Consider the following 12111-nt stretch of genomic DNA (forward strand, 5'->3'; position numbering starts at 1 on the left):
ATCCAAAAATAACTTTGTCAGAGAACACATGTAACATGTAATTTTATGTGGAAAACCTTTATTTGATGGATATCATATACAGCCACTGCAATAACAGGTAACAGACTATGGCTTCAGTGCTACAGATTTAAATGGGACACAGAAGAAAATGATTTTCAGTACACTGCATCACGTCAAAGTACCTGCTGTCTAAGTTGTTATTATAAAAAAAGAAAAATATTCAGTAGATGATTTAGAAAGTCCAGTTCAGATCTGTCTGTGACTCAATAAACTACAGGTTAATATTTGCAAACCAAGGCTGCTGTGTGCTGAAATTTGCTATGTGATACCCTTGGACCCAGCAATCTGCCTCTACAACCACAACTCCCAGAGTTCCTTGGGCAGAGAAACTTAACCCCTCCTTTATTTCCTTCCCTCGTTACCCCAGGGATCACCCAGCTTCGAGTTCTTCAAAGGCAGCAAAGAGCACAGCACCCAGGGAACCTAAATGCTCATTCTGCCAGGTAAGTCCTGCACGGTCTCCAGAGCTCACACTCACATGGACTCTCCTGGGCATCCATCTTCTGGGTGATCACACTGTCACTACAGATCCAGGTCCTGCATTAAGGTCTTTCAAGAAGGACCCAACTCATCACTCCCTGACGGCCTTTTACCCAGGTAAGAACTAACACACCCATGGGAGGTGACGGGGCTCAATCAGAGGGTCCATCTGGCACACGGAGGGCTGAGGATGTGGGATGCTGCTTCAAGAACCCCAGCTCTTCCAGGAAATTTTGTCCATGAATTTTTATGTGCCTCTCAGTGTGTGCTCTCCCCAGAATTCTGCACATCACTCTTCTGCTTCAATCAGCAGCTCTCAGCAGCAGCTACAGCGAATGCAAGTTTTATCTGATCCACTACTCCTTCAAGTAACCATGTATTGCAGGATTCAATATGGAAACCTTAAGGAGAGGAAAGGTAAAATGGCCAGCAGGCTCACTGATAAATGTGAATACTCCTTGTCTTTTTCTGTAGGTCTTACTCTAATCATTCCTGTTTTCCATGCACCTGCTTAATAGTTGGATTCTATATCGTGACAGAGTTCCACAGTCGACAAAAAAACCAACACAAAAAGCAGCCATGCAATGTTTCCCTTAAGCACAATAATCTTTTTGTCTGTCTTGCTAATCCAAGTGCCCAGTATTTCTGATGCTTTGGTGATGTCTCTTCTCTACACGTGGCTGGATGTCGGCAGTGGGAAATCTCATGGCAGCTGGAATGGTTTGTTAGGAGCTGTCACTTGGCCTCCCTTGGCTGGTCTGAGCTAAATTCCTTTACATTATGTCAGTTTTTAGTAAACAGTGGTAACAAATTCAGTTTTCTTCCTTTTCTTTGACACAGTGATAAAAGATAAGGGCAAATTCAAAAATAGGTTAATAACCTAAAGGAAAGAAAAAAAGATCTAACCAGTGGGCAGAGCCTCCTTCGGGACCACAAAAAAAAATAAGTTCATACAGCTCCTCCAGATTTTCAGATTTCTTTATGGCATTCTGGCAGATCTCTTAGCAACAGTCCAGTAATCCATGTCTTCTGCCTTAGATGAAAGTAATCTGGACTAGGTAAATAATGTTTCTTAAATGGACACACTTTAAGCAGAGACATACAAAGAGCTGAATGAGTCCTTAGGTTCAAATTTACAAGAGATGTATTTGCAGCTTTGCTGCTGGTGAAGGGGAGAAATACAATTTTTCATAATCAGGCTTATTTACTATTTGTGGTCCTACACATGCACTATAGCTCATGCTCATTTTAGTCAAATGCCTGGAGAAACATTTAGCTGACATTCAATTAGCAATATAATGCACTGTGATAAAGCAGCAGGTAATTTACCATGTTCTATTTGGGAACATTCCTTGTTTCCATTAATATTCACAACAGACCAGCCAGTTCCAACAAAGGAAGGCACTGCCCCTACCTAGAAGAACCAGCAATCCAAAACATATGGAATACAGAAATGTGGGAAAGAAACAGAAGGTCTGTAGGTAACAGTTTCCTAACATCACATGGCTCCATTTAACAGGGTGGGAAAGACACCTAGAAAAGGAATTTGATGCAACCTGGAAACCTATTAAAGACACAAACTAAATGCCCAGTTTGCCTTGCACCAATAATTTTCATCTCACCATAAAGGGGAGGTCAGCCTGGCATGATCTCTGTTTACACATGACACTGTGAGGTTAAAATAAGTCAAAGTATTTCTGTATTCTACTGACTGTGTCTTCCCACAGCTATATGGCTGTACCAAGGATGTGCCATGGTGCATCTGGTCACATTCAAATTCATATTTAAATGAGTTCTTGCCTAAGAAATGTTTTTTCTTGCTTCCATCTCTCCCCTGGACTCTGCTGTCGAGTCCTGATAAAAGAAATTCAGCTCCCTTCCTCACTTATTCACTGTAAACATAAATATAGATCCTGACTATATTTTTATACAGGAAGAGAGAAGAAAAAGACTGAAAACTATTCCTCTGCTTGTGGCCTAATACATACACTGCACTACTAACATCATTTCCAATGGGCTGAGGGGAAATAATTTTGGCAAGTTCCCTCCGAGCCTAAAACCGTCAAGAAAAGGTAAAAACGTGGGAGGACTCATCCCCCTCCCCTCCTGGTTGCCTGTGAGTTTCTGCAGAATCCGAGGAAGCAGATGGATGCCACAAGAAGTGCAAAGGATGCCTGGAACGACAGCACGTCAGTGGGATTTGCACAGTCTCAAAACGGCAAAATCCCTTCACAACTCCCACTCCACAGGGATCCTCCACCACTGGGATTTACGGGACTTCAGGCTCAGGATGGTGGCAGCTTGTTCCATCCAAAAGAAACAGCAGAAGGTGCTGCCAGCACAGCAAAAAAACTTAAGGTTGGTAAGATGAGCAATACAAGTGAAATACAAGGGGAAAAATAAAGTGCAAAGGGGGCCAAACCTGGACATTTGGTGCAGGGAATCACGGAATCAATTAGGTTGGAAAAGGCCCCTGAGATGATCAAGTCCAACCTATGACCCATCACCACTGTGTCAACCAGACCATGGCACTCAGTGCCATGTCCAGCCTTTCCTTAAACACCTCCGGGAACGGTGACTCCATCACCTCCCTGGGCAGCCCATTCCAATGTCTAATCACCCTTTCACATGAAGATATTCCTCCTAATGTCCAACCTGAACCTCCGCTGGTGCAGCCTGAGAATATGTCCTCTCGTCCTGCTTCTGCTTGCTTGGGAGAAGAGGCCGACCCTCACCTGGCTCTCTCAGGTAGGGCTGCCCAACACCCAAGTAAGGGAGCCGTAAGCAAAGTTTTCATAGTTGAAGAGAACAGGAGAATGAAGCTCTTGCAATCGGTCCTGACGGCACATCCATGAAGCACCGATATTCCCCCTGCGAAGCACCTGAAGCAGCGCAAGAGACCATCGCAGGAATGATCCCACCGCATCCTCTCCCAGCTCTTTGTTCCATTCCCGGCGGCCGCAGGCGCCAGCGCTGTCCCTCGGCCACTGGGATGCGCCCCTGGAGCCTCGTTGCTGACACACAACCACGGAATGGTTTGGGTTGGAAGGGATCCTAAAGACCATTTACTTCCAAGCCCCTTGCCGTGGGCAGGGACACCTTCCACAATCCCAGGTTGCTCCAAGCCCTGTCCAACCCGGCCTTGGACACCTCCAGGGATGGGGCAGCCACAGCTTCTCTGGGCGACCTGTGCCAGGGCCTCTCCACCCTCATAGGGAAGAATTTCTTCCCAATACCCAATCTAACCCTCCTCTCTTTCAATCTGGAGCCGTTCCCCTTGTCCTGTCGCCGCACGCTGTTGCAAATGGTCCCTCTCCATCTTTCCTGCGCCTCCCCGCCGCCCCTCGCTCTCCCCTCCCCGCACATCGCGCATCGCCCCTCGCCGGGGCCGCTTCCCGCGGTCCCACAGCGCCCGTGCCCCGCTGCTCAGCCCCCCCCCCCTCTCCAGCCGCCGCAGCCCTCCCGTTCCCGTACTCACGGCCCCGGTGCCGGGATCGGGAGCGGGTCCCTCTCTCCCTCTCTCCCTCGCTGGGCGGCAGCGCCCGGCGGCGCAGGCGCGCTGCCGCCGCCTCCTCCCCCCGCGGCGGTGGCGGGGCGGCCGCGGCTCCGCTCAGAGCCGGGCGAGCGCGGCTCGGGCCGGGGCGGGACGAGGGAGCGACGGACGGGGCGAGGGAGGCGGGGACCGCGCTCGGGAGCCGCGCCGCACACCCGGCCCGTCAGTGACCGGCGCTGCTGGGGAGGAGGAGGAGGAGGAGGAGGTGGTGGTGGTGGTGGTGGAGGCGGCGGCGGCGGCGGCGGCGGCGAGAGATTCTCCCACCCCCACCCACCGAGCTGAGGTGAGGCCAGGGCAAAGCATCCTCCTTTCTTCCCCTCATCCTTTCCTCCCTTTCATCCTTCCTCTCCCCCTCCCGACCTCCTTCCTCTCATCCTTCTTTCCTTATCCTCCTTCCCCCTTATCTCGCCTTCCCCTCATCCTTCCCTGCGCTTCCTGGTCCTCCTTTCCTTTCTTCTCTCCTTAGCCACCTTTCTCCACTCCTCCCCATCCCCCAGGCTCCCTCTCCCCGTGCCCACATTTCGCACCCTCCAGATATAATAATCCTGCCTTTCCCCCCCTACCCCCCCCCGCTTTTCCTTATTTTAAACGCAATTTTAATTCTCGCTCAGTGGAAGAGGGAGAAGGAAAGAGACGGAGTCGGTCACAGAGATAATTCCCCCCTCCTGTAAAGAATGGATTTGAATTAATGGTCATTTTGTGGTGTCTATGTTATGGGAAGAGGGGGATTATATTTAGGGAAGAAAAGAGAGGGTCAAAGGTGTGTTGCTTCACTTATTCATCTATTTACCCGCCATCACTTCGAGGTGAAACCTGGCTCCGTATTATCTCAAGTCTTGTATATTTTTTGGTATTGTTTAAAATTATCCTCCGTTCTTCAGGCGTCAGAGGTTTCTTCCTCCCTTTTATCCATCCCCCGTGCGTCCCTGTGATTTACGGTCGCTGCTGCTCCGATTGTGTGGCCGGGAGCCGGCGGGGAAGGGGCGCGGGGGGCGGTGGGGAGGGGGCTGCGGGCGCCTCTTCCATCCGTCCATCCCTTCCCCGCAGGCCTCTTCCAGGGGCTAAGACCTTCCCAACCACCCGCTGCCCATCCCACCCGGAATCCATCCTGAGAGGTGCCAGCTCCCACCGAAGGATGTGCTCCGGTGGCAAGGAGTGAAAGTTTAAAGCGTGGCTTTGTCTCTCCGTGGATGGCGAGGAGCTGCGTGGATGTCGGCGATGGCCAAAGTGTCTCTTGGCGTGGCTTCTGGAGTGGAAGAAGTTTTGCTCAGACATGGTGGTGGGGGGGATTTGGGGCTTTCCCCGGCTGCCGTGCCCACTTGGGAGTTGGCGTTGTGGATGCATGTGCTTAGGGGAGCGTCCACACGCGGGGGGTTTGGGAGAGAAACTTTTCCATCTTCACGATGGGGGTGCAGCGTGAGGAGAAGGCAGCAGGCACTTGCCTCTCTGCAGGCTGGAGGGGGGAATGCACTCCCTCGTGTGTGATGCCTGGCTTCTTTTTAGGTGATGCTCTGTCAGTTGGTGGTTGTATTTCTCTCCCGTGCAATGCCAGAGCATTTCTTTCATCGCGAGCGTGTTTCGGACAATTTCAGCCTTTTTGAGCTTCCGTTTGCTGAATTCGAAGTTAGTTTGTGCTTTGCCAGGATAGATGTGTTTCACCCCCCCTGTTATTTTAGAAATCTGTAGATACCACAGCAGCCAATGCTACAGCAAAACTATGAACCTGAATATTTAACACGTATGCTATATATCATCTTGGCATGTATCCCCCAAAAATGTTAATTCTGTGAACTTGTCCAGATTGCAGTGAATGCTGTGTGTTTGGGAGTATGAGGTAGATAAGGAGCATAAATAGGGGCAGCTCAAATGATGCTGCTGATGCAAACACCAGATTTTCCTGGCTCTGTGGCTGTTACGATGCTGCTGGTTTTCCTCTTTACCTGTAGTGCCTATGATTGATATAATGCATTGTATCAGGCTTTTTATACTCCAGGTCAAGCAGAATTCTTCCTGGAGGAGAAAAAGTACTGACCTGAAGGGTGAAGTTCTGCACTCAATTGTGTAAATGCTTGTTTACAGAAATACCACCTCAGCTGGGTACAAGATAGCTGTAATTCCATTAATGGGCTCTGCTGATGACAGAAACCTCCACAGGAAAGCTCCAGTGTCACTTGAGCCCTCACATGGAAATACAACTGTAATTCATGCAGATTTTCTGAAAGCTCTTTTAATATTAATGTTGAGCCTGCATGGTACTACTGAAATGCCTTTGAAGCCCTGAAAACCAAGAGTATTTGTAGACTGAGTCTTTAAAGCCAGAGGAAGCAATTAGATCTTCTGCTCTGACCCCTTGACTGTTGTAGTCAGTTGGATTTTATCCAGTTACTTTTAAATGCAATAACTTGCATTTGGCTGAAACATGTTTTCCGGAAAAATTGGAGTTTTGATCGGAAGACTGTAAGAGGTGGAGAATCTGCTGTTTATTAAGTTATTTGGCTTCAGCTTCCAGTCGCTGGCTACTGATGTGCCTTTCTCCACTATGCTAAAGAACTCCAAGTATTTTCTTACCATGGAAGTATTTATCAGCTGTAACCCAGTATTCCCTCTCTTCTCTACTTAAAAAAGCAAGTGAACTAAAATTCTTTACATTTGTCACTGCATGCATTTTCCTCAAAACTCAGTTTCTGTTTTTTTTTTTTTTTTTTCCAGAGCCACTTTTTCAGCATTTTTTTGAAAAGGGGAGCGTGCCAACACCTTATCTCAGGAGTGTTTTGTGAGTTTAAATATTACCCCTCTAGTGTTACTCTGCTGTTTCTACATCACATATACATATTCAACCTTCATTTGCAGCCCTGCATTTTGATGTCCTTTTCTCTGGGTGCTCTCACTGTGGCAAACCCTTTGCAGGACTGTTTCTTTCCACAAGAGTTCATCATTCCATAGACTGGCATGTGTTTCTTAATAGTGGCTTTATAACTTTGTGGCTGGCTTTTTTATATCATGTTTTGTTTCTAGAGTTAATCGAATATGCCCACCACTCCTGATGGCTTTTTGTAACTGATTTATCTCTGTCAATTTACACTTGTGCAAACCATGTCACTATTGATCGTGTGGGCTTGCAAATGAAAAGGTGTTTTGTGATAGCGGCTCCACCTTTGGGGGAACTCCATGTTACTCTGAGTTATGTTGTGATGAGTTCTTCTCAAAAGCTGTTTTTTTGGTTTTTTGTTTTTTTCTTTTGAGATGTCACTTAACCAGTTCTTCACCAGTTTAATTGGTGCTGTTTTGCTGTCAGGCTTTCATGGAATACTGCACCAAGTGCCAGAGAAGTTTATACACACAGACAGGTATTTTTGCCAACTGGAGGTATGAGTTGTATCAAAGAATAAAACCACATTCATTTTAGAAAATTAATTTTCATTATTTTACTTCCCATTATTTGTTATAGAGCTCTGGTGTATTAGTACCCCATATAATTTTTCTTACATGTTTGTTTTGTTCAGGACTGACACAGTTCAAACCTTCCTATAGCTGCAACCACTGTCTCAGTGAGTCTTTCAGAGCATGGCTGTAACATAAGTGTTCATTCAGACTTCTGCAATTTGCCTGGGATTTTCAGAATTCCTAAAAATTCATGTCAGTGGGACAGATGTCTTGGACACTTCTGAGAGAGCTTTTCTGTGGTGACCTTTGGTTTTGCTACCAAAAATGTTCATTGCAAAGTAATGTTGTTTTAACATTGTACTTGTAGTGGGATGATAATTGATATTCTCCTGAGGTACCAGCAAATCCTCCCACTTCCTTACAAATGCAGAATTACTTGTTGAATGTGTTTGCCCTTGTGCACTGTTAGTGTAGCTCAATCCCTGTTTAACAGCACACCTGTGTGAGGGCTAAGATTTCTTTGTTCTCACAATTCCCCCTCTCCTTATGTTTTTCCTGTTGCCAAGAAATGTCTTTATCCTCACCAATCAGTTTTTTACACCTACTGTTTCAAAAAGTTTGGAATTTGCTATCCCGTAACACTTTTCTTCCTGTTACGTTTGACTTCTTACTTGTAATTGCAGCATTTATTGAAATCTGTTTTGTGGCTAAACTGTGGTAGTTATGACAATGCCTTCCAGGTATTACACGCTGTCTGAACACACGAGTATGAGATTATTTGTTTTTTCTGTGTACAATGACAGAACCACAACATTTATTACGTTTCAGATGAGTAGGCTTTGCTTTTAGTGTAGCATGTTTCAAGGCTTGGCTAAAGAAAGTGAAACTCTTTATTTATTTGCTCCATAGTTTGTCCATAGGTGGTAAAAAGTGTAGGAATACTTTGAGTTTAGATACAATACTAAATGGCTGTGAAAAGATGAAGGGCAATTATACAGAAATAATAACAGAATCACTGGTTTGGGTTGGAAGGGACCTTAAAGATCATCCAGTTCCATGGGCAGGGACACCTTCCACTATTCCAGGTTGCTCCAAGACTCATCCAACCTGGCCTTGGACACTTCCAGGGATCCAGGGGCAGCCACAGCTTCTCTGGGCAACCTGTGCCAGGGCCTCACCTCACAGTAAAGGATAAGTAAATAAATAGTTCAATATACAGCTGGAAATAAGAAGGGCAGCACACAGAAATAAAGAGTAACATCACTAACCTGATAGTGATTCCTGATAGGAATTACAGTGGCATGCTAAGGACATAACTTGATTAGAGTCTTTGTGGCTCAAGTTGCTGGGAATTGTTCCCTTAAAGCTGATTTGAGGTAAGATGCAAGATGAAGATACAAAAAGAGCAGAATTGGAAGGGAGGGTGAAAGTGACGAAAAGGAAGTTGTGTTTCAGAGCCAGTTCCTGACTGGGATAAACTTGTTTATTTCCTATAAACACCATAACTGCTACACGTGGTAGGATACACTGTGCCAGCTGACCAGGGAAAAGGTCCCACAGGCACAGCTTCCATCCCTGCAGGAAGCAGAAGCAGCTGAGACTCATTCCTTGTGGAGCTCCAGTATTGATGGGTGAGATCCTCCACATGGATCAACAACACCTGGGCCTGACTGGGACCAAACTGCTGCTGAGTCTGGCATGCCTTGAGCAGTGGTGGAAACTAAAAAGACTGAAGTGTTTAAGAGTGCTGTAACAAAGCTGAAGAAATGCCAACAAAGAACAGAAACGAGGTTTTGGTCTATTAAAAGAAGTGGCTGATAAGTAAGTTAACAGCAGTGTACAGTTCTGGTGCCCCCAGTGTAAGGATGACATGGAACTGTTGGAGAAAATCCAGAGAAGGGCCAAGAAGTTGATTAGGAGATTAAAGCATCTTCCTCGTGGAGACTGGCTGAGAACATTGGAGGTGGTCAGCCTGGAGAGGAGAATTTTGTGTGGAGACCTCACAGCACCTTCCAGTGCCCAAGGGGCCTATGAGGAAGCTGGAGAGGGACTCTTCATCAGGAATTGTAGAGATAGGGCAAGGAGTAATGGGATCAAATAGAAAGAGAGGAAATTTAGGGGAATATATGTAAGAAATTGTTCCCTGTGAGGGTGGTGAGGCCCTGGCATAGGTTGCCCAGAGAAACTGTGGCTGCCCCATCCCTGGAAGTGTCCAAGACCAGGTTGGACGGGGCTTGGAGCAACCTGTTCTAGTGGAAGGTGTCCCTGCCCCTGGCACTAGGGTGGAACTAGATGGTCTTTAAAGTCCCTTCCAACCCAGAGCATTCCATGATTCTATTATATGATTCTACATTTACCTTGTATTCCAACTTCTTATTGCCTTACAGGAATTCATAATACATTTAAGTATATCTCAGAGTGATGAAACTATTGTGTGGAGTCTTTGGTTGGGCAGGCTCAGCACTCTAGAGATGTAAATGAATTTGGTATCAGGTTTCTGGATAAAAGCTCTACATGGCATGTTTCTCAGCGTTTCCTCAACATCCTACAGGAGCCTCTGAGAGAGCAGTGATGTCTGTTTGCAAAAAGCATTTGTATACAAATAGGCGTTCTGGAAAGTTTACAAACATTAGGGTGGGTTGGAGTCGTATTTACATGACAAAAGATCGGCTGCTCGAGGACATTAAATTGTTGTTACCATCACTTACCAGTACAGTTGGTTCAGAGGCAGGGTTTTCATGCTCCTCGTGTTTAGAGTACTTTTTTATTTTGACCTGGAACAAGCAGGTGAATCTTAAAATTCCAAGCAGAATAAAAATTCCTTCCCCTGGTAGAACTATCCACACTGCTCACCACCCCCACCGTATACATTTTGTGTTTCAAATATCTTGTGCTGTCATCAGACAAAGCGTTTTGACTTCGTTGGGAGCAGGAGGGAAGCTTTTCCATAGTTTTTCCTTGGTTGTGTTAAGAAAGCACACCTTTCCTTAAAGTACTTTAACTGTGCTGAATCAGCGTTTTCTGATAGCAAGGCTTTTTTTTTTTTTCCTTTGGAATATTTTTTTGTCTAGCAGTGCTTTTCACCCCTTACATTAGCATTCTGGTACAGAAAACAGGGGAGAAATGTTTTCAACATTGCTGCAGAGAACTGCCCAAGTTTTCAGGCTTCTTAAGTAATGAGAATTATTCAGTTAAGTGAAGCTGAATCCTGTAACAATAAGAACATCTCACAGGGTTTGAATTTGAGAGGTAAGAATAAATGCTATATTTTGCAGTTATACAAAAGAATTTCTGTGTTTAGAGTATTTGAAAGATATTTTTATAGATGTTCCAATCTGCTGTTATCTCTGGTGTTTTAAGTAATTATTATGTGACATTTCTTTCTCCTGTGGACTTGTCCTTTTCTTTGAAGCTGTGTATTTTAAAAGCAAGCATATGTTACAATATGCTTAATGTAGACAAGAATATTAAAACAGAAGACAATTTGAATGTAAGTGGAGCTTGAATTCTGAACACCCTCTTCTGAGCAGAAAGTGGAAGTGATTTCAGCCAGGGGAGGCTCCCACTTGCCCAGGTGACTTCTGCAAATGGGGCTTAAGCTTTTGAGTTACTTAAAGCTTCTAAATGGATTAATTACTTGGCCCTTGTCTACAACTAATCAACCTTAATTTTTAATACTCTGTTATTTACTAACAAAAGCCACTCCTCTCTATTCCACTGAATGTGTCTTTATGGAAATTCTCCATTAAAGCCCATTCAGCACAGCAGGGGCAGCTGAATCTCTCAGTTCTCTGAGTTGTGCTTATAAAGAAAGGGTCAGTTGGAAATATTCCTTATGTTTTAAATAAAGAGATTGTGTCCATCCTGTGCAGAGCTGAGAAAACCACTTATATCAGTTCTCTAAATCTTTTCAAACATCAAAAGTAACTCCAAGAGGCTTCTTCCTAGAGATTTAACTTTCAAGTTAGATTATGGAGTAAAACACTAGAACAATGGAATAAAATTTTAGTAAGCATTGGATCTATTTCTGTTGCAGTATCATCGTGTCAGGAGCAATAGCTGTGTCCTTTCCAGAGGAACCCTGGTAACAGACATAAATAAAATCTTTCTAAAAAAGACATAAAAATTATTCGCAAACAAAACTTGCTCAAATAGTCCAAGGCACATGTTTTTATCTGATTAGATTTTTTTTTCTCCTTTGCTGCCTCTAGAAAAGCATTTTGTTGTTTGCTCCTTTGTATAGTGAGATTTCCTCTTTCAAGATGTTGTGTAAATTTGCATCAATTTGGAGACTTTTGTAAATAAATAATTTTAAGTAAGCGAATGAATACAAATCGATAGAGAATGGATGTGATGTTCTCTGTCATTAAATACTAACTTTCTAGACTGTTTATTGAAAGGTCTTTCCTCCTGATAAAAAATATGATCAGCTGTGATAATTTACTCATAGTTAATTCTTTGTGATATTTATTGAGAAACTTTGAATATAGGACCCAAATACTCTTTTTTTTCCTATGTCTCTGTAAAAAATCATATGATGAAAATGGTTATTTCAGCATTTCCCAAAATAGAAAAGGATTGATTTCTAACTTTTTGTATTGGGACAGAATATTTAAGTAAAATTAATTGTGTCA

At 44.6% G+C, this 12111-nt stretch overlaps 1 protein-coding gene across 3 annotated transcripts in view; it reads left to right on the plus strand.

Annotated features, from left to right (window-relative positions):
* The first annotated feature begins 4256 nt into the window (after window positions 1-4256).
* CTNNA2 (catenin alpha 2) overlaps window positions 4257-12111 on the plus strand; it is a 502913-nt gene continuing 495058 nt past the window's right edge. The window contains exons 1-2 of one of the 3 annotated variants that reach the window (XM_032686521.1): window positions 4311-4376; window positions 5141-5286. The gene's annotated coding sequence lies outside the window, so the exon portion shown is untranslated. Of the gene's footprint in view, window positions 4377-5140; window positions 5287-6845; window positions 6867-12111 lie in introns of those variants that run through there. The other 2 variants (XM_032686520.1, XM_032686522.1) reach the window with 2 other exon arrangements.

The sequence above is a fragment of the Chiroxiphia lanceolata genome, chromosome 4, assembly GCF_009829145.1.
Source record: "Chiroxiphia lanceolata isolate bChiLan1 chromosome 4, bChiLan1.pri, whole genome shotgun sequence".
Taxonomy (NCBI): Eukaryota; Metazoa; Chordata; class Aves; order Passeriformes; family Pipridae; genus Chiroxiphia; species Chiroxiphia lanceolata.